This window comes from Lepidochelys kempii, chromosome 7, assembly GCF_965140265.1.
Source record: "Lepidochelys kempii isolate rLepKem1 chromosome 7, rLepKem1.hap2, whole genome shotgun sequence".
Lineage (NCBI taxonomy): Eukaryota > Metazoa > Chordata > Testudines > Cheloniidae > Lepidochelys > Lepidochelys kempii.
The window spans coordinates 12,324,667-12,348,235 of record NC_133262.1 but is presented as its reverse complement, the minus strand read 5'-3'; the positions used below and the strand labels follow the sequence as shown (position 1 = coordinate 12,348,235).

General features: G+C 41.8%; 1 protein-coding gene across 4 annotated transcripts in view; it reads left to right on the top strand.

The window, feature by feature from the left end:
- The window catches only part of CNTN3 (contactin 3), a 264,229-nt gene that overhangs the window by 9,977 nt on the left and 230,683 nt on the right, over positions 1-23,569 (top strand). The gene's annotated exons all lie outside the window — the stretch shown is intronic.

The window sequence follows — 23,569 nt, the reverse complement described above, 5'->3', positions numbered from 1 at the left end:
TGATGCTAAGTTGTGCTCATGAGTCGGTGACAGATGGCTAGAGGCAAATAACGCTAAAGAAAGTAAACTCTGATTCTATAATCTACTGTGTAGTTTTAAATTGTTCTTAACAAGAAACTCACCTCAGCTTTCTTAACAAGGAACGCTGATTTCATTGGAGCCTACTAAAGATTGCATTATAAATAATGCTGTACTGCAATTCAAACCACAAATATCTTTAGTCAGACTTAGGCTTGAAAGAATTAGATTTTTATCATTACATATTGGTAAATGTCAATTTTTACAATACACACACAAACTGACAAAAAATATTGCCATTGATGATCAGATTTCCAGATTGGTGTATAAGGGTGGCTTGCCCCTGGGTTGGAGAGCTAAGCCAGCCCTGATTGCAAGATGAGCCACACCTGGGTTGAATCAGATGATCCCAGGATAAAAAGTGCAGGAACTTGCAGCAAAGGGGAGGAAGCCCAGGAAACTGCAGCTGGGTCTGTAGATACAGTGGGGAGCAAGAAGGCTTCTGAATCAGGAGGGGAAAAGCTGATGAAGTAGGGGAGAGACTATGAGTACGTCTACACTGTAATTAAACACCCGTGGCTGGCCCGTGTCAGCTGACTCAGGCCAGGCTACTGGGCTGTAAAATTGCAGTGTAGATATTTAAAAGTAAGGAAGACTGCAGTCTGACCCCTAACATCTGCACTGCAGTTAAACAGCCCCATAACCCAAGCCCCTTGAGCCCCAGTCAGCTGACATGGGTCAGCTGTGGGTGTTTAATTGCAGCATAGACATAACCTATAAAGACCAACTGGGATAAAAACTCTGTGAGTTTGTGTTTTGTTCTGGATTAATCAGAAGAGAGACACTCTAGTGTTGAGGCGTAGAATGCCAGTATGTACTGGAGGATTCAATAAATTGGACCCCAAGAGGGGATTTGTTAGAACTATCTTTTGAACAGCAAGAGTTCTTAAAAGGACCCTAAATCAGGGAAAAGCAGAACAGAGCTATGTCAAGGTACCCCTGGCCAGGAGGGGGCGTTTGGAAGTCAGCTACATGATATTACAATAAGCAGAGTAAGAAAAATGCTGCTCCAGAGCTTAATGGATTTGAATTTAAGGATATTTACTTTGTATATTTTGACATGAGATTTTGATAATTTGTGTTATAACAACGATAAAGCTTTAATTTTTTGAGTCGTTAAGTAATTGACCCCCCTATAGTTTCTCACAACAGTGAAAATGTAAATTGATAAAAATTGAAAAAAAATGCTTAAAATAAACATGGATGTTATCAGTCAAAGTTGTATACAAAAACTGAATTCTGCCAAGCTAGTTATACCATATTGCAGAAAGTTATACCGTGAGTGTCTCTGAATTACATTAAACCAAATAATATATATTTCTCTTAGCTAGCATGCTATGAAATACAAGGCACTTTGAATGCTCTGTTCTTTGTTTTTTGTTTCTGTTAAACTGGAAATGTGCAAACTGTAAGTATACAGGATTAGCTGTGACTATTCAGATCAACACTTATTACTATGAAAAGTGTTCTTACTTTGTGACTTTAGCAATTGGCAAAATTGACATTCTCTCCAGATAGTGTGTAATCCTGTTTATTTCTTCTGGCAGTAGGTTTTGCTTTCCTTAATGTGATTCTTAAAGTGACTAATGCTGAAGTGACTAATATGGACTTACATAAATAGACAGATGAAGTAAGAGTGCAATAAAATATTGGTTCCTGTATACTTTTTTTTCTGAAAGAAAGGTTCTCTGTGGTGAACTTATTTTGATTGTGCACCTTCTTGAAATATAGATAGTGGATGGTGACTAAGAACTTTTTTCTTACACTGCATAGCCTTTACATTTCTCGACTGCAATTTGAGAAGAGTGCTGCATTTTGTGGCTACGCATTTGTACTTCGTAGATTTATAACTGCTTGTCACAGCTTGTAAAACCTTTGTGCAAATGAAGTCTGAATGCCAATATGGTGCCAGTAATTTTCCCGCTATCCCAGTGGGCCAATATGCTGCCTGATGCATTGTAATTTTAACAAGGAAGCTGAGGATAGAATACGATTTTTATACTGTATCGGCATAGCAAGGCAAAAAAAAAGAAAGAAAAAAGTAATGGAATGCCATTTCTGCTTATTCTACTGTAGATCTATTTTAATGTTGCCTGGTGGGCAAGGGAACCCAACTCTCCCCCACCCCCACCCCCTGTGAAACCCTCAAAAAGGATAAATTGACTCAAATGGAGGCTTTTCATCCATCTTTTCTGAATATTTTCAAAGATGTGCCTCATTCAGTTTTCTTTATTTGCAGTAGAAAGTAGAAAATTAGAATTTTTTTGAAATTAAAAGCCTGTCTGTTTGATGCAACTTGAGTAAAACATATGCAACTGTTCTTAGGCATTATATAGTACAAGTGGCCTCAGATGTACATGTGGATCTCCTATTAAAGTCAGTGTGGATCTTTGGGAGAAGTGTGATTGAAATGCATATTTAAGGCCTGTTCTACACTGGGGGGGAATCGATCTAAGTTATGCAACTTCAGCTACGTAAATAACGTAGCTGAAGTCGATGTACTTAGATCTATCTACAGTGGTGTCTTCACTGCATTAAGTCAATGGCTGACGCTCTCCCATCGACTCTGCCTGCGCCTCTCGCCCTGGTGGAGTATCGGAGTCAACAGGAGAGTGCTCGGCAGTCTATTTATCGCGTCTAGACTAGACTAGATGTGATAAATCGACTCCCGTTGGATCGATCGCTGCCTGTCGATCCAGCGGGTAATGTAGAGAAGCCCTAAGTCTCTCTAACTCGAGTACACAGTGTTGCTTTTGAAACTACATTACTATGTTTGTGATTTTGGGAGCGTTTTTTTCAGTCTGATAGAGCTTGATGCTCCCAAAGCAACGTTGTAGCTACACACATTTAGCTCTTTTTTGAAATTACAGTATAATCAATCACAACTGCTTATATTGTAGATCTCTTTGCAATAAGTCAGTGAAAATAATCAAATAGCGTTCCACAGTCTGACTTCATATAAAGCATGGCCAGTGTACCTTTTTGTTATGCGCGAGGTCAAAGCAGTCACTTGCTGTGTTTTACATTACTTGACTGCTTAAGGACCAATCCAGTTTAATCCAACATTAGGTAGGTCAGTAAACGATAAATTCTGTTTCACTTACAAGGATACTGATTTCCACAGTTCATTTACAGTAAATCTATGCAGCCCAGGATTTGAAGGGATTCCATTTGTTGAATATTTTGGAATTCAAAGTAAAATGTGTGAGATGGAAAATGTCATGTAAATGTAATATAGTATGTGTGTGGGGGGGGGGACTTTTTCACACAGAAGTCAGGAATTCAAACGTTTATGTTTCCCACAGTCAAATAATTTACTTCCCTTGTGTATTTCAGAATAGAAACTGCTTTTGTTATCCAACTCGCGTATGCTCAGTTATTGTATTATCCAACTGGGGTGGGGACAAGACAAAACAGCATCTTAATATTTTTTTCAATGGTGAGTCTCTTTCTGCCCCTGCCCTCCCCGAACTTGATGCCCCCTTTCTAAGATAGTGCTGGTGTGTGTGTGTATATTAGATATTTCATCTTAAAGCAGTGTTTCTCAAATGCGGCCACCAGGGGCTTTTCTTGAGGCCACAGCCTCCTGGGCTGTGATTGTGGGGGTGGGAGCAAAGTAGCAGCCCCTTCTTGTTGCACTACCTTGGTGTTGGTTGCTGGGGCTGCCAGCAGGGGTTGGGCTCTGCCACCCTCCAGAGGTACCTGAGGCACAACGCTGGAGAAGCTGGCAGCTGGTGAGTTCCTCACCTTCCCAGGGGCAGTGGGACTCAGGCTTTGGGCATCAGCCCTGTGGTGGCAGGGCAGCAGGCTCTGGCCATGAGGCTTTGGGGTCCATGGGCTCAGGCTGTGCAGTGGCAGGACCTAGCAACCCAGCTCTGTCCCTGGGCCCCGTCTGCAGGGCTTCGGTCTCTGGACATGGAGCTTCAGGCTCCAGCCACCCACTGCCTCCCCCGACCCTCCATCCAGGATTTAATTGACCACCAGGCTTGCCAGGGCTTAGTAGGTCTTCTGTAGAATGTGATATTTGCATGTTTGTTAATATCACATTTCATAACAGACTTTCTAGCTAACAATAAACAAATTACAATGATCTGGACGTGTATATGTGCATATGTATTTGGTTTTCCTAAAGGTAATTAAGTATTTTAGGAAAAAGTGTGAGAGTGGCCACCAAAAAATTTGTTCTGAGAACCCCTGTCTTAAAGGATATTTTTGTGGCAAGTCATGAGTGTCTAACATCAGGGAATTATAATGAATAATCTTCTAAACTCTAATCTAAACTGAAGCTAGAGTTCTGTTCTACTTCTAAAAATAAACTTTATTTTCCAGTTTCTGCATAGTTTTCAAATTCTGCTCTTTTTAAACTAATCATTAGGGGGAGGGAATGTTGCTTACTGTATAAATTAACAAATTACTGCTGCAGGATTTAGGGCATATCTACACTTGCCGGTAGATTGGCACTGCTGCAATCCATGCAGCAAGTGTCAATTTAGCGGGTCTGGTGAAGGCATGCTAAATCGATGGGAGAGCACTTTTTATAATTCTACCCAAAAAAAAAAAAAATCACAGGGCGAGATCGTGGAACCCTTACTCCTGGACTTTAATGGGATTACTTCTGTGAGTAAATGGTCATCAATGTCGGGGGGGGCGGGGGCGGGGAAGCTGACTTTCAGTGGTCTCGATTGCATCTTGTTTTACTGTGGCTTTTCTCTGTTGGGCTGTCCGTAATCGGATCACATCATGATATAGAATCTTCCATTGTTACCAAAAAAACCCCACACCTCCAAAAATTGTACCTAACTGTAAGAAAATAGGGTTTTTTAAAACGAAAAAGGACTTGGGTAGCTTTCTTTTAGAATATCATCTTGGCAGCTAATATCTTTCTAGGTGCGAGAGTGGTGCCTCCTGAGTACTTTGGATATTAGCTGCATTCATCTACTCTCTGTGGTCCCATCTACTGTAAAACTCTAAGGTAGTTTAAATAAAGATAGAAATTATAGAAATGGAGAAACTAGAACATATTGCAAGGGACAGCTGGTGATCTTTGTTTCCTCTAATGTTGCCAACTGTAGCTCAGCAAAAGGACAAGGCCAGGGCATGCAAGCAGTAGGAAAGTTGTTCCAGGAAGATCTGAACTTAGTTTTGACCTCTGGACTTTACTTTGTCTTCCTGAATGCTCAGGGAGATGAATAGCAAGCTGGAGGGGTAGTAGAGTGCCAACTTCCAAGTCGCATGCTCAATCTACTGGGCTGGATATGAGAATTTTGGGGAGTTATATTTCTGGTGAAATGGGCCACCCTCTTTAGACCCTATGTTTCACATCTGAATAATCTCTAGACTATTTTATGTATTGTCAGGGGAGTCATCTTGCATTATCTCAAAGGCACTTCTGTGTAAAGTAACTAAAAACTAGCATTTGCTCTGTCACTATAATCTTAGAAGGGAATTACAAAGGAGAAAGTACTGAGTTTGAAATAGATCCTGCAATGGATAACAGCCAGTGTGCTAAAATGAGGGCACAGATGATCTCAGACAGATCAGGGCATGGTTTTCTTTCAATTTGGCCTTAAGAATATATTAATTTTAAGAAATGTGGCTTGAACCGAAGGAAAATATGTTTGTGCCAATATAATGGGGAATTTATTCAAGGAGTGTTAAGTTAAAATAAGATAATGACCTTGCCAGTTTGAAAGGTATGGTCTAGGTTACCTACTATGTAAAGTGTGTGTTTGAGACACTGGTCCTGCCCTTGGACGGTCTAACTTTATCCATCTGGCTCTCTAGGAAATGTTCTTGTCCATGAATTAGCATTCACCTTTTATGAGTGCTGGCTCCAATTATTTTTCCTTCCCATCTGTCCTAATTTCTGATTGTTTTGATTAAATAGGAAAAGTGTGATTTTTAAAAAAATAAATAAAATTTGTTGTGCACATAAATGAATGTAAATGAACTTACTCCAAGAGGTGTTATGTGACAGGAGTGCATTTTGTACCTGTCTCTCTCCCCCTTAGAAGATCAGATTGTTTGTAAGTTTTATCTGACTCCTAAGGAATCTTACATTGGTTCTCTCAGGCTATTGTTTAGAAGTGTATAATACTTGTGCTTTATTTGGGGTTGAAAGTGCCTTAATATTAGTTTACCTATCTGTAATAGGAGGTTAGGGTGCAGACAAGTTTAAGTGGTTTACTCAACCTCACAGAACAAGCCCATAGCAGGGGGGATAAAACTTACATTTCTGACTCCTGGTTCCCTCTTCTAACCAAACGTTCCCACACCTTTTTCCCCAGAGTCAGACTGCCATATATTGGCCTGATTTTCAGAGGTGCTGTACACATGTAGTTTCCCTAATTTTGGTGGAAGCTGAGGATGTAGAAAACTTTTTTTGGAAATGAGGCCAATGCAGGAATAAAGTTAGTCACATTGGGATTTTCATTAAAAGCTGTTAATCTCAGAAGGTTAATGAGCTAAAAACAGTGTGGCCTAGTGATTAGAGCAGAGGAGAGGGAATCAATAGCAAAGTCAGGAATAGAATACTGGACTCCAGACTTGCTCTTGATGTTTGTTTTTCCCATGTGTAAATGGAAACAGTTGCCTGTGTGCAGCTTCATCCTTGGTTTGTAAAGTACTCCAGATCATCAGCACTCTCTAAGTGCAAAATATTGCTATTTCCCTACACCCAACATGTCTTTGCTGCTTACATAATAAAAACAAATAGCACTATAGCTGAAATGGCAAATAATATCTTGTATCTTCTTGGAAAAAATGTTTTAAAAAGAGTAATTCAATCCATCACATTAGCCCAGTTCTTCTGTTGAAAGGAAAAGCGACGTAACTATGAGTTCTGGTAACATTTTGGGCTGTAATTAATGACCACAGATGACACTGACTTCATAAAGTAATTGGAAATGAGGTTTGGAATATGAGTGTTCTTAAATTAAGGGAGCATAACTGATTGAGTGGGAGTACACAAGTAATAATGATTGCAAATGGGCACAAATCACTTTGTCTATGAATGAGTGCACAGAGGATGCTGAGTATTAGTAAATATGAATAATTTATAATAACTTAAGGAGATACCAAGTGTTTCTGTATGATGAAATATGCATCATCCAGTGAATGTATGAATCATCTGATTTTGGTTTGATAGGTGATTATTTTCTAGATGTCTGTTAATACAATAAAACCTGCTCAAGACTGTTGCTAACACAAATATGTATCCTAGTCAGTATGAAGATGATAATATTTAGACCTTAAACAGGACTCTTCATCCAGAGCTCTCAGAATTTACAAAGGAAGGTAAGTATCATTATTCCCACTGTACAAATAGGGAAACAGAGGCAGAAGGTCAATGGCAAAGCCAGGACTAAAACTTGCTGATGGCCAACACACAATCCACTAGACCAAGTTATCTCCCTGCGGAAGAGTGAGGGGTGGCATGGAAAGAGACAGCAACTAGATATTACTGAGAATAACAGACTATTTTAGGCTCACCTGTCCTGTTTTGTTCCTCTGAGGCAGTGTTGATTATCCTCTGGTGCTTTACAACAATAGATAATTTTTGTGTGTGTGTGTGACATGGACAGCAGCATCATTAGGGAGAGCAGTTGTCAGCTTCACCTGTGTTCCAGGCCTTTACCTTGTCTGTAAAGTCCGAGGCAAAAAAAGCAGTGAGTACTTCAGCTTTTTCCACATCATCTGTCACTAGGTTGCCTCCCTAATTCAGTAAGGGTCCCACACTTTCCCTGACCACCTTGATGCTAACATACCAGTATAAACCCTTCTTGTTACCCTTCACACCCCTTTCTAGCTGCAACTCCAATTGTGCTTTGGCCTTCCTGATTACCTCCCTTCATGATTGAGCAATATTTTTATACTCCTTCCTAGTCATCTGTCCATTCTTGTAATCTTCCTTTTTGTGTTTAAGTTCACCGAAGATTTCACCGTTAAGCCAAGCTGGTTGCCTGCCATATTTGCTATTCTCTCTGCACAGCAGGATGGTTTGTTCCTGCACCGTCAGTAAGGCTTCTTTAAAATAAAATAAAACCCTGGACTCCTTTCCCCTCATATTAGCCTCCCAGGAGATCATGTCCATCAGTTCCCTGCGGAAGTCAAAGTCTGCTTTTCTGAAGTCCAGGGTCTGTATTCTGCTGCTCTCCTTTCTTCCTTTTGTCAGGATCCTGAACTTGACCATCTCATGGTCACTGGTTGCCATCCACTTCTGCTTCCCCTACCAAATCTTCCCTGTGTGTGAGCAGCAGGTCAAGAGGAGCACGGCCCCTAGTTGGTTCTTCCAGCATTTGCACCATGAAGTTGTCCCCAACACTCTCCATAAAGCTCCTGGATTGTCTGTGCACTGCTGTATTACTCTCCCAGCAGATGTCAGGGTGATTGAAGTCCCGCATGAGAACCAGGGCCTGTGATCTGGAAATTTCTGTTGTCCGAAGAAAGCCTCATCTACCTCATCTTCCGGGTCTTGTGGTCTATAGCAGATGCCCACCATGACACCACTCTTGTTGCTCTCATCTCTAAACTTAACCCAAAGACTTTGAACAGCCTTTTCTCAGGTTTCATACTGGAGCTCTGAGCAATCATACTGCTCTCTTACATACAGTGCAACTCCTCCACCTTATCTCCCCGGCCTGTCCTTCCTGAACAGTTTATACCCATACATGACAGCCCTCCAGTCATATGAGTTACCCCACCTCTATTATTCCAATCACATCATAGTTCCTGGACTGTGCCAGGACTTCCAATTCTTCCTGCTTCTTTCCCAGGCTTCTTGTGTTCATATACAGGCACCTAAGATAACTAGCCAATTGCCCTCCTTTCTCAGTATGAATCAAGAGGCCTCCCTTGTTGCACCCTCCTCCTTGTGTTTCCTTCTGGTATCCCACTTCTCCACTTAGGGCCTAGGTCTCCATCCCTGCGTGAGCCTAGTTTAAAGCCCTCCTCACTAGGTTAGCAAGCTTGCCTGCGAAGATGCTCTTCCCTCTCTTCGTTAGGTGGATCCCATCTCTTCCTAGAAATCCTCCTTCCTGGAACAACATCCCATGGTCAAAGAATCCAAAGCCCTCTCTCCGACACCACCTGCATATTTACATTTACTTCCACAATTCGATGGTCCCTACCTGGGCCTTTTCCCTCAACAGGAGGATGGACAAGAACACCACTTGCACCTCAAACTCCTTTATCCTTCTTCCCAGAGCCACATAGTCTGCAGTGACCCGCTCAGGGTCATTCTTGGCAGTATCATTGGTGCCCACGTGGAGAAGTAGGAAGGGGTAGTGGTGCAAGGGCTCGATCAGTCTCGGCAGACACTCCATTGCATCCTGAATTCTAGCTCCAGGCAAGCAGCACGCTTCTCGAGTTTCGCAGTGAGGATGGCAGAAGGAAAACTCTGTCCCCTTTAAGAGGGAGTCCCCGACCACCACCATCCATCTCCTCCTTAGGACAATGCATCCCGTGCCTTCCGGTCGATGGGGTCTCCTTCTGATTCCTTCCCTCAGATGACTCTTCCAAACCATTCGCCACTGTAGTACCTGTGCAGAGAGCCTGAAAATGGTTTCTTGCCTCTATCTACATTGGAGGTACATGGGTTCTCCTCTTTCTTCTTCTGGAGGTCACATGCTGCCAATTTTCTTCCCCATTCTGCACTGCCCTCTCTGATTCTTCAGCATGTTGGGCCTGCAGTACCAAACACTGACTTCTATCCAGAAAGTCTTCATTCTCTCTGATGCAACGCAGGGTGGATACTTGGGTCTCTAGTCCTTTTAACCTTCTCTTCCAACATGGAGACCAACTTGCACTTCGTACAGACAAAGTCGTTTCTATGCTCTGGGAGAGAGACAAACAGGGCACATCCTGTGTAGGTCACAATAGCTGATTGCTCACTGTCCATATTGTCTTCCTTCTAAGAGCCTCTTCAGATGTTGTGTTTACTGCTTACCAAAGCCTGAAAGGCAAAAACTCTGTTGGAACTCCCCGCAGGCGAACTCCCAGGCAAACTACCTCTGTTTGCTTCTCCTATGTTTGCAGTTAACTCGGTTTGCAACTCGGTTTTCCCCATTTTCTTCCAATGTGAGCCTGAGACGGCTTGTATAGCTCTGTTGTGTTGCTTTCCTTTCCTGTTTGCTCTTCCCATAGCCCCCAATTAATATAGATCAGTACATTCCTACAGGACATTCTAATACCTAATACCACCGCAGTTACCTCAATGACTGGGTCACGTAGATTATTCATACCATTAGTGCATATCGGTATTCTTAGATTAATACACTGAAGCTCTCATCCGCCATGGCTAGAATGCATAGTACTTGGAGATCTATACGACACACAGCTGATTCTATGGCTTCAACTTTTGAACATCTGTGGCAATACCGCTGGTTCTATAGTTAAAAGAACAGCCCTCTTTTCTGAGGGAGAGTCCTGAGGATTGTGGTAGGGTTAGCATATTGCTTGATTTACTCTCTCTCACACACACTTTCTCACACACACACTCTCACACTCACACCTATGTAGCACAGAATTTCCTTGGTTTTGTAAAGCAGTCAGGGAGACTGAGAATCTGGAGGTATCAAGCTTGAGTAAGTTCACTGGTGAAACTTGCCTAGCTTGTGATTTTTCATGTTCTATGGTTAGCAAAGTTGCCATAAGCTCCTTATCAGGAGCAAAGCACTTAGATGCATTTCCAAGTTCCACCATTCTTTGCTCCAACCTATTAAGCTTGTTGACTTTACAATCTCCTGCTCTTTCAGCAGCTGATCTTCTGAATTCCTGTACTGAGATAGCTGCACTGTTAACCAGTTGTGCATGCGCATTATGGTGCAGGTAGAGAAGGCTGCTGTGCTGAGCCATGACATACGAATTTAAAAATAAGTAATTTGTTCCATACATTTGATCAGATTCAACATGAGAGTTTGGTCACCAGTCCTCTGGCAATCTGTCCTCCCATAAGGTCTCTTACAGGTCAGCTGTAAAACAGGATGATCTGTGAGTGTGAAGCACCGTACCCTAGTTCCATATGTTTTGAAGGTAGACAACACTGGCCTTTCATTGTGCCACTTATGTCACAACAACATACCTCCAGGAGGTAACATTTGTTTAAGGACATAAGCAATTAGAATTTTTTGCTTGGATTCCAATCCAATCCAAGATGAAGAGTGTAACCAGATATGCAAGCTGAACCAGTGACTACCCGGGAGAGTGAATTATGATGTGATCCAGAGGATTTGTCATCTACTAAATTCTTTCAGCCTTAGTACATCCAGTACCACCATGGTGAGGAGCTTTATCTGTTCCCATGGGGACTGCATTTCAGAGGATGGTGGCTACATCCAAAGTAATCCCACCCTGGAACTTGCACTTAAGGTGAATGTGCTACATCCAATCCAGGATTCAGATCTGGGTGCACCAAGCACAGCCTCTTCATCTCTCCTGATCTCCTTCAGGTTCATGCTGTACTTAATACTTGGCTGGAACCAGCTGTGCCCTTGCCCACCAAAGAAGTCCAGCAGTATCATCCAATCAGTTTTTGGCAATGATTGCAAGACTGGGGGTCTCATTCCAAATAAAATGATGGACAGTTTAAACTTTAAACACAGATTTGGGCTTTTGACAGCATAAACCAAAGACTGATCAGCAGGCAAAACCAATAGAATAGAAATTAAATATCTTTAACATGGTTTACTCTGGACAAATGATTCCTTCCTGCCTCCCTTCCCCTGCTCACTACCACTGGGATTAAGGAGTCCAAGCTTCCATAATTGAATTCCCAGCCCCCTTACTCCCAGGAATCAACATCTCCAGCATCCTTCTACCTTCTTAGTTGTTTTACCTTCTAAGTGTTTTTTGGAGCTGGAATAGGGACCTGTCAAAAAGGTCATGTGATGGGGTATACAAATCCCACTCTGGGCCTAAAGGGGTTAAAAATCAACTCTGGGCTCAGGTATCCCCACCCCGCAGACCTGCCAAGCATGCTGCAACTGGAGGAGTGGGTTAAAGGGAGCTCAGAAGCCCGGGCAAAGGGTGATGGACAGGCTGTGGGAGAGAGAAAGCCAGACAGAAGAGTAAACCTGAGACACAGAGTGGGTGAGGCCCTCAGGCAGAGCCATCTCCATCCACCACCCCCTGCAAGCCCTGCTCCTTTGGCATCTTTTGTCAAAAGGTGACTGAATGATTGGTTGGACTATGGGGGCTGTGCCCAAATGTGGAGCGTTCTATAGGTAGGAAGTAGCCCAGGGAAGCAACTTAAACTCACTGCAGAGAGAACCCTGCCAGTTTTTTTCCCCACAGGGTCTTGGGCCTGGGACCTAGTGGAGAGGGAGGGCCTGCGTCCCCCTATCACATCCTCTTAAGGGCCTAGATCCAGATTTCACCAGGGATGGGGGAGGGAAGCTGAAGATTGCTGGCTTAAGGCCAGGAAGAGATATCTCTACCACCCTGACTGAGAGGCAAGGGGCTAGAAGTCAGGGACACTAACCACTAGACTTCCTGGCCCTCCGAACCACCTATCACAGGCCATCTAAGCAGGTTATGCATCCTTTTGCTCCCCAACATGCCTCCCAATCTCCCTATAAATGTCTTAACAAATTAAAACTAATGACAATAAATCTGCCATTCACCCTTCCTCCTTAAACTTTAAATGCAGTTTCCCAAATCTCTTCCAAACCTATTAGTTCCCAGACCTTCACAGGTACTAAGCCCTTCCCCAGCCCTGAACAATATTAAGTGACGTGTCCTGTAAGATTAACTAGGGTGGTAATTAACACATCAGCATGAGTTGATTTCAGTATAATCTTAGCTGTGAAGTAATATTACATTGGGGATCCTAGCTGTGGAGTACTTAATCTTACTTGCACAAAAAGGGAATGCATTGCTAATTACATGGAGATATTATATGACTAGGTAACAATAAAATAAATATGAATTATAAATGGATTTTACTTAGTAAATATTATCATCTGAGTTAATGTATAAGAAAAAAATATGAATTAATGCTATTTCTGTCTTGATCTTGACTGAGACGCTGTTTTCTCCTTTCTCTTTGACTGACTGGCAGCTGGAGTAGGAAGGAATTATTTTTAGTACTATCTGTCCTGTACCGGTTGTCATCCTGAATGCAGCACCTTACTCACCTCCAGAGTCAATTTGAATTGCCATACTGGATAAAATCAGGGTCCCTTCTCCAGCAATGGCCTGTACCAGCTGCTTCAGAGAAAGGTGCAAGAAACCCTGTAATAGGCACTAATAGGATAACCTGTCTCCCCCTCCCCCCCCCCCCCCCCGCCCAGCCAGAAAATATTCTTCCTAACCCTCAGTAATTAGAGGTTGGCTTACTGCCTGAAGCATGAGCATTTATATTCCTTCCAACTCTCCTGTTTATTTTTCATGTTTATTATTATAACTGTGGATATGCTTCATTACAGAGTAGCAGCCATGTTAGTCTGTATTCGCAAAAAGAAAAGGAGTGCTTGTGGCACCTTAGAGACTAACAAATTTGTTAGTTGCTAAGGTGCCATAAGTACTCCTTTTCTTTTTGTGGATATGCTTGTTATTCATATTATTGTCCAATCTCTTTCTAAGTCTTGTTAAGATTCTGGCTTCAATGATACATTGTAGCAATGAGGTTCACAGGCTAGCTGTATATTGTATGTGGAGCGGGTGGGGGGAACTCCTTCTATGATTTTAAATTTTCTTTTCAATTTCACAGAATGCCCCCTAATTATGTATTATGAAAGGGAGTGAATCAAAGGACACAATCTACCTTCTGTATGTCTCTATATGTCCTACTATTTGCTTCCTTCCTAAGGTAAACAGTTCCAGTCCTTTCAGTTGTTTTTCATATGGCAGTTTTTCCATGCCTCAGGTTCCTCTGAGTCTATGAAAAACATACAGTTTGGAATAAATGCCCAGGAGGGGACCAACCATAGCAGTCTTGTCTTTTTGCACTCCTCTATAGCCTAAGTACCTACACTTTTACAGTATCACTGGGACCTGTAAGGCAGGCTTTGAAAATCTCCTTTAGGACCAGGCTCTTCAAGGTCCTGCTCTCCAAATTCACTGGGGGTGGGGAATTGTTTTTGAAGCCCTTGTTAGATATGAAAGAGAGAGACAAAGCTCTGATTGCGTTGAAAGAATTAAGGCAATCCTTTCTGTGACTGAGACTTTTTATAGCACCCATGTGTCCATGTTTGGTACCTGCCTGCCAACTTAGATAGGCAACCAAACTGTATTTGTTTAAAGTAGTTTTTCATTAACAAAAATGTATTTGTCTTTTATTATGGCCAGGTAGAGTATGGATCCCTCTTCTCCTTTCAGTCTCCTACCAAGTGAGAGACGTTAATGGTATTCCAAGTACTTGAGCAATTTAAGTGCCTTTCAGCCCCAAATACCAGGTGTCTGACTATTCAGATTGGTTAGACAATTTAAATCACTTCTCCCAACCAAGAAGAATAAAGGCAATCTAAAAATGTATGGGGAAGGCTTCTTTCTTTCTTTTTTTCTGTCATCTAAAGGAGAAGTGCTTTCTGACAAAGACCCTGATTCTTGTGACAGAGACAAAAAGATGTAATGCAGAAGGTCTCAATTTTTTTTGTAGGCACATTGAAAAACTGTTAAAAGTTGCTTCTCCTAAGTCTTAGGTCAGGCACTGTGGGCACAGAATGATAAATCTCTTCTTGTGGTGTATGTTCTGCCATGCAACCCCTTACTTCAAAGAGTTGGGCTAACACCAGTGTTAAATATTCAGGTCCACTTATATTAGGGAAAATATATTCAGAAATCCAGCTGATAAAACTCCTGTATAGTAGGTTTGATTGTGCTTATGGTTATGGATGATGCCAAATCATCTTCCTCACCGAGGGAAGTTTTTCTGTTTTGGTCCTTGAGCTTGGTAGGGTATTTCATGGTGAAAGAATATATCAGTTGCGTAGACGTTAGAAGTTGTTGATATAAAATTAAGGTTGTGGTCCTCTCGCTCTTTGTTTGCTATGAAAGTCCTGACTGGCCAAAGGCTTGCTCCATCACAATAGAGCAAGAGTCTTTTGGCCCAAAGATACATGTTTTTCACCCTGAATGCTTCAAAGAATGTAGCTGATCTTGCTCCTTAGATTAACATGTTTTTGCTAAAGCAAACCATTTCTGGATATAGTCAACTAAGACAGCAATGGCTGACAGCCCAGGTGGTGGTGTGTTTTTTTTTTTTGTTTTTTTTTTAAATGAACTGTGGAATCAATTTGAGGATCATTTCTGGTCAGGTTACCTGGCATTTTGCACTTCCTTTTGGCCTACCACCAGCTATTCAATTTTTGATTAAAAATGAGTGAGAGTGGCACACAAGTACATTCAGAAAGAACAAAGTGAATATTATACCTGGATCCTGGATGGCTGGATAGTAGCAGAAGAAGAATCTGTCTCTTTCCAAATGTTCCAGAGTCTGGAATTTATAGTCAACAGAGTAAAGAGCTTGCTACATCCGCCCATCAGGCACAAACAGGATAAGTGTTTTCTTCCCTTGAGATTAGAAAATAAAAGTGGCTTTGGGGGAAAGAAAAATGAAACCTGCCTTGCATAGAAAAGCTTCATCTGGGTAGGTTAAAATAATATAAGCTTCATCTGGGTAGGTTAAAATAATATATAGACCTATTTCAAACTTACTTTAGCGACCACGAATGACTTCAGAACAGGACTGTAATTGGGATGAAATAAAACTCTTTGAACCTTGAAAACTAGATTCAGATTTATATTTCTGCAATGTTTCTTATACCATCAAGTACAAATACCATGCAGTTTGGTGGCTGACTGGCATTTCTGGGCACCTAGTGTGCTGCCATAAAATTCTGGATGTGGAGTTTAAAGTTATTATTCTGAGTACTTTGCAAATCAAATAAAAAAAAAATCCAAACTTTTCCAGCCTTCGTGCCTTTAAGAACCTCTGCCAACTAGATATTTCCCAATCTAAGTCAACATTTTTTTTTCAGTATCTTTTTGTCTTGGATATTCTTTCCTGGAATAGCTGCATACCCATTGAATGTTATCTTCATATTTTCAGTTTAGCTCTTAGCTTCTTGCAGTTTTAAACCAAAGCCTTCAACATATCAAGCATAGCCTCTGTTATCTTTGTCACATCAAACCTTGTACTGATATTTAAAGAGTTCTCGCTAAGTAATTTAAAGACCACTTGAACCATCATGTCTTTTCCTCTCCATGGTATGAAAGCAAGGCCTTGTGACAATGGGAAAATAAGGTATGTTTAGGAAATGGGTTAGCTGACATGTGAATACCACTTAGCATTTAATGTAGATAAAGACAGCAGTGTTTTAAAAATGTATTAGTTGGCTGTTGTTAACACTAGAGGGACATATATTTGAGCGAGTTGAAGATTATAACCTTTCATTTATAAAGCCCTCATTTTTCTAGTTTAGAGAGCCCCAGAGACAAGCACCTAGCTAGTGGGAGAAAACTTGAGAAGAATATTCATAATCATCAGCTATCCCAAGATTGTGGCCCTGCGTCATCTGATTAAACTTCCTGTGGGGAAGCATCAGTAACAATAACACAGTCGAACCAGTGGTGGTTTTGGGGATATTAGAATGAGGCAATTTCTAAAGCCTGCCATGAAAAATATCTCTATAGACCCACCATAAGGATGTGGGTGGAGATTAGCCCTGAACAGTGATAAAAAACTACACCTCAAAAACATATTTTTCAACAGTGAGGAGTTAATTGTGGGAGCCGACTTAGCTCCTTTCCCACTGTGTTTACCAGTAACAAATATGAAAAGGCAATCAGGAGAGAGGGAGCATTGGGAATGAGAAGAGGCGAGTTTGGGGGAGGAAGGGGAAACGTAAACATCAGCAAGGGATAGGGGTATTATTCTGTTTACAAAATCACACGACTGTGTGAGGAGTCTCCTCAACAGTAACCATGAAACAGTCTGTTTCTGTTATATGGCACACTGGAACGTTCAGCTAATTGACTGAACATCTGTAACTGCTTTAGAATATTCTCAAATGGGCATTAATCTGCCTGCTAGCTCAGTTTAAGTGTCTTTTCTGTTATAGATTCATTTTGGGGATTTAACTCCTCTGCCATTTTCATTGCATTTAGCTGAAACTGAGAATTCGAGTTCTTGGGTAAGATAGTTTCCTTCCCTTTTTTCACTCTTATTAAAACAAAAAGAAAAGGCAATTTTATTTGTCTATTTTATTTTAAGTGGAGGAGAGAGAACTCTCAAAGCTTTATTACTTAAAATTGAAATTTCATAGACATTGATATAGAGTAAACCTTGGTGCTTTGTTTTAAAAAAAAAAAACAGTTGAAATTGCCTGAGAGATCCACATTTGTGGATTCATTTCAGCATCACTTTCTGTTCTCATCAACATTGTGTATTATGAAGAAAGGTGTTTTATGCGTTGTGTAGTATAGAAAATTATCTGCCTGTGTGTGGATCTCGATTGAATGAGGTGATTGGAGGCAAGAGTGGATTATGGCTTACTGGGTCTGCATTCACTGGTATTCAGTTCAACACTAAACTGATGGACTTCTAAGACCGACAGATTCTACCTCCTGCCTGTTTCTCTCTCCAGACTATAGATGTATTAAAATGTAATGAAAATGGTGTGGCTGCAGAATTTCTACAAAGTAATATTACTCCTACTCTCTCCCTTTGTCATTTTCACTTTTCTCTTCTATTCCTGTGTATTTTCTTATTTCAATATTATTTATATAGGAGTTGTTCCTTCTCCTTAGTGATTCCATTTTGGTCTGCATTTTCTGTGTGCAATATTTTTTTAAAAAATCCTGAAAATATGTGCATCTGGTGTAATGCGCTGTTTAGTGTATGGCTTCTCTCTCTGTGTCAGATCCACAGACAAGTTCTGCTACAGGTTCTAGGTAGGGGACATAGTCCTTCATTTCAGTTTTTGGTGTCTCATGCTCGTTGTCTCGGATAATGTTGCTCTGGAGGTCCTAGTGAGGACCAGATAATGCTTGTTATCCATCCATCCAACATCTTGACACATGAAAGGAGACACAACAAAGTTGGTCTTAGCAGTGATATGGAAGAAGAGCCCAATGCGTGAGCGGCAAACCTTCCCACAGTGGCTACACTTCCACTTGCCAGATGGAAGTTGAAGTACATTCTGCTTCCTGGCTCGCCTGTGGGCCTCAGCCTGGGCTCTCAGGGTTTCCATAGTGACTGCATCAGACTTAACCCAGCTTCTCCAAACTGAGCGATTGTAGGCAGGATTTTCCTGGTGGTCAATGGGAATGTTGAATTCCTTGAGGCTTTGCTCAACCTTGTCACTGTATCAGAGCTTTGACCTTCCTCTGTGGCCACAGAGCACAGCCTTTGGGAGATGATCTTGAGGCATGCACTTCACTTGTCCCAACAAGTGAAGCCTGCATAGACTGTATGATGGTTTTCTCAAGAATCTCTTTATTGGTGATCCATTGGTACCAAGTAAATCCAAGGATTTTTCTAAGACTGGAGAGGTGGAAACGGTTCAATCCCCACTCCTGCTTGGAGCACATAACCCAGTTTTCACAATCTTAAAGAACTAAGGTCACAAGCCTGATAAACAGACACCTTTGTGTTCAGGTTTAGCAACTTGTTGTTCCAGACACATAATGTTCCAGAGACGGTTGACAAAGATAACAGAAGCTTTGCTGATTCTAGCATCAAGTTCCCTCTCAAGGTTGAATGAGCTGGTGAGAATTGAGCCGAGATAGCAGAAGTGATCCATGCTGTCCAGCGCTTCATTATTGACGTAGGTATTAGGTGGGATGTTGGTGCCTTGTCATGTGACAAATGTTTTCTTGATACTGATTACCATGCCAAACTTAGTGCATGCATCAACAGACTTATTCCTCATAACTTGCAGTTCATGAGGTGAACTGGAGACAAATGCATCATCATCTGTGAAAAGCAGATCCCAAATGGTCAGCTGAGAGACACGCCTTCTGCTTTAGAATCAGCTGCTGGCCGTCCTCGATTCAAGTATGCCAGATTGATAATTTCCAAAGGTGTACTGACAAAGAATAGAGAAGCCGATGCCAAAGTCAGTGGGTGCTAAGATGCAACCTTTCTTCATACCAGTATCAATATTAAACTCGGATAATGTTTCGTTTTCAAACTGGATGGTTGCCTTCATTTTCTTGTGGATCTCCTTGACTAGGGAGAGCCCCTTATGTGGCCAGCCAATTTTTAACAGAATTTTGTAGAAGCCATTCCAGCTAACTGTGTCAAAGACCTTTTGTAGGTCAACAGATGCTACATAGAGAGGCACCTGTTCACAACTGTTTTTTTCTTGCAACAAATGCAATATGAAGGACATGTCCAGCTCTGAACCCACACTGGCTCCTCAGGGTAGACTTTCTCAGCAAGGACTTGAAGTCTTTTCAACAGGACACTTGCAAGCACCTTGCCGACCATGCTGAGCAAAGATATTCCTCAATAGTTGTTGCAGAATGCTCTGTCCCCTTTATTTTTATAGAGAGTAATTATGTTTGCATCTTTCAGATATTGTCTTAACCCCATTTTTATCTCCTTTCTCTTGAAGCATAGAGACTGGTGACATGGATCTGTTCCTATGAGCAGGGGACTTAGCTTGGACGGGAGCTCTCTAAACCACCAAGGTACTGAGGGGAAGTGACCAAGAGAGTCTAGGTGCAGCAGTTTGGTTCGGATAATTATTTAAAAACTTCAGAAGTGTAAGACTTTCAGAAATACATTCTCACTACTACTTGTGATGACCTCTGCCACACAAAGTAGTGTATGTTTAAATCCTATTGAGAATAAAGAGGAGCTCTACTCAGAACCAAAGGTGTAGGGTAGCACTTTATAATGCACCTAGAGAATGTGATAGTGCACTGAAAACTCACAAGAAATAAATAACACAGTGTCTGTGTGATAACGGTTTGTTTTGTGCTTGAAATGGCAACAAATACTTGCTCAGCTGCAGAACAAGTGCAGCACCTTTGTACGCCAGTAGTCCTCATCCTTTGCCCATGTAAGCATCAGGCGCAAGACAAAATAGCTGAAGTACCTTAGTGTGATGGGATGTAGATCCCACATCAACCCTGATAGGGTTAATGAGGGCCTGAGAGGCCATTTAGGTTATCTGATCTCACCTGAGAGAAGGAGGACCAGAGTTAATGGAGAGTGAAGCCCAGCTGGGGAAGGGCTGGGCCAACACTCTACAGCCAGGAGGCTGAAAGCAGAAGGGAACTGCAGGACTAGAAGTCTGCAGTCACTCCATGGGAGTAGGGAGACTGTCAGGGACCAGGAAGAAGTCCAGGGGAGAGTAAGCCCTGGGATTCTGCCCTGGAGTAAGGAGTCTAGCAAGAGGCTAGGAGGGGATGAGGTAGCCACAGAGTAGGTTCCTGTATGAAACCCAGAAACAGGTAAGGGAAAAGAGAGAGGCCGGATAGGAAGGAACCCAGGGAAACAGGGACAGAGACTGAGCTGAACTGAATTGCTGGTTATAGGGGCCCTGGAACCTGGAGTAGAGGTGGGCTGGGATTCCCTTACCAGCCACTGAGAAAGTGGCACTGGACGGGACTTTCTTACCCTGGGGGAGGGGGCGGGGGGTCTATTTAATGACCCGGCTGGAGGGCTGAGTTGCAAAGAATGTGCGCGTGAGGGGGGCGTGTCACAGCATGAATAACTGATGGCAGATGAGGAGAGAACTAATTCCCTGTCCTAGCCACAAGGAGGTGCACGTGTGGTGGGTGGACCCCTTCACACTGAGCAAGGTCTGTTCATGTCTGCCTGCTTGTAGCATATGTCTTCTGCCTCTACCTTTGCATCGGGGTTGTATATGGGAGAGAAGAGGGCACATGTGTATGCCACAGCTTCTGTGTGAGCCTGATAGAAGAAACTGTCTTCCCTTCTTACTTCATTTACACAGATTGGTCATGTTACATTGGGGTTCAGTCAGATTTACGTAGATCACGGTGTTTGATATCGATGAAAGAGGAGGAGAAATAGACACATAATGGAGAAGCCGTGAAAACTTCCTTTTAAAATGTATGTGGTGTCTGTATCCAAGATAATGAAGGATTTTGTGGCCATTGCATTCATTAGATATGATAGTTGCTTTCAACCACAGTGACCCTCTGCTCATCTCATCCTCACTTCTCTTGTTGCTCTGTCTCCCACACCTCAGTCTGTCACACCCAGTAACTTCAGGGCAAACAGCTCAGTTCCCTGAACACTGCCTGATCTTGGCCAAAGAATTTCAGCAGAAACATTATGCCCTTCCCCGCACCATGGACATGTGCTGTGCCGTATGACACTAGCGTGTCTTCTCTGTGGCATCAGTGCAGATATGTTGCAATTTGGTGACAGAGGACACAAGGTTTTCCTGGGTTTTGGGTTGTGTTTTGCGGATTGGAATCCTTGCCATAAGAAAGGGAGATGGGCAAGAAAATCAAGTGATGGGGGAGGGGGCAAAGGGAGGAGCGGGAAAGTAATAGAGAGAAATGTCCCTGCTGGAAGCAACCTCCTAGTTAAAGATTCTTTGGCAGATCCCATTCTCACACCCAGCTTCCTAGGTTATAAAGGTAGCACCATCTCTTTCATATAGGGCCCATATTCTATAATTAGGATTATTATTAAAACTTTTTGGGAATTTTACAAAATACTTTAACTGTTACCCCTTGTCATGATTCCCCTCTGATTTACACAAAAGGGGGGAGTCAACTTAGTGCACAAATCTGCAATGAGATTCTGAGCTATAACTTAGGAAAAACTATCCCTTTTTGTATGAGTAAATTGGTAAGAAAAGACTGCATTAAAGCATGTTAAATCTTTTAAAATGTATAATGTGGAGGCCTTTCCCATTTAAAAGTAAAGTCCAAATGGTCTTAGAGCCTTGAGGGCCCTTAATGGCATTCCGACTGGAGAGGTGTAATTGAAGCCTAAGCACTTCTGTGCTTTCATCCTCAAATCATTGTTATGAAATTGGGACTTTTTGTTTCCATGGGAGGAAGAGGAACAAGTGTGAAATGATTGCTTTTACCAGCAAATGATTAATACAACATGAAGGTCACATTTTATGTTTGGGGAGCTGTTTCAATTAACCAGAGAAGATGTATTCATGCATTGACAAATTCTTGCACATATTATTTGAATTATGACATCCTTGTCGTGTGTAATAAAATGATAGCAATGTGATTTTTTTCTTCCATGGTTTGCTCAACATAAGTATTAATGTGTTTGGAAGCAGCGGGGGGATCTTTCTTCAAATATAAGCATGTGTTTTATATACACTGTCAATTCCTTGTCATTATCAGGTTATTAAATAAAATGTTGCTATATATATTTTTAACGTTTAACCTAATCAGCCTGAAATTAATAAATCTTTTTGTTTTTAAATCTCTTTTTTTTTGTAAACTGCGTCCAGTTTTGGGCCTCGCACTACAGAAAGGATGTGGACAAATTGGAGAGAGTCCAGCAGAGGGCAATGAAAATGATGATGGGGCTGGAGCACATGACTTGCGAGGAGAGGCTGAGGGAACTGGGCTTGTTTAGTCTGCAGAAGAGAAGATTGAAGGGGGATTTGATAAGCCTTCAACTACCTGGAGGGGGGTTTCAAAGAGGATGGAGCTAGGCTGTTCTCAGTGGTGGCAAATGACAGCACAAGTTGCAGTGGGGGAGGTCTAGGTTGGATAGTAGAAAAAACTATTTCACTAGGAGGGTGGTGAAGCACTGGAATGGGTTACCTAGGGAGGTGATGGAATCTCCATCCTTAGAGGTTTTTAAGGCCCAGCTTCACAAAGCCTTGGCTGGGATGATTTAGTTGAGGTTGGTCCTGCTTTGAGCAGGGGGTTGGACTCGATGACCTCCTGAGGTCTCTTCCAACCTTAATCTTCTCTGATTCTATGATAACTATTACATTTCTTGGAACTCTCATTAAACAGCTCTTTTATACATGGTAGAGTGACTACAAAATCTCATACTAGTGTTTGAAATCATTATCCTATCAGCAAACGAGGATTCTTGGTTTTCTGAGGATATAAATCTCCCATTTTTAGCCTAAATTGGCTTCTATTTATTGGAACTTAAAGCTCTGATAGGTCCAAGAGTGAATATTATGGATTTGTACCTTAGGCCAATGTAATTTTAGGAAGAAATTCCACTTCTTTGGGGGGAAGTGAGGAGAAGGATTTCTTAACAGAGTTTTCCCAATCTTATTTGAACTAGATGGTATTATGGACAGCTACGGAATTATTGAAAATATAGCCCCTTTCTGAATTATGATGCAGACTGAGCTACTGACAGATTGCTTTAGGTAACCCTCTGGGTCAGGTCAGTAAAAAACTAATTAGCTTTCTAAGGAATTGTCCGCTAGGAGAGGACAGACACCTTGAGGGGAACTGCGATCTTAATTCAGGCTGGGACAAGAAAAGATATACAAATTAACTTCATTCCAGCCAAAGAATATCAAAGGGAGATTATGTATGCAATGGAAAATTTATGCATTTTGAG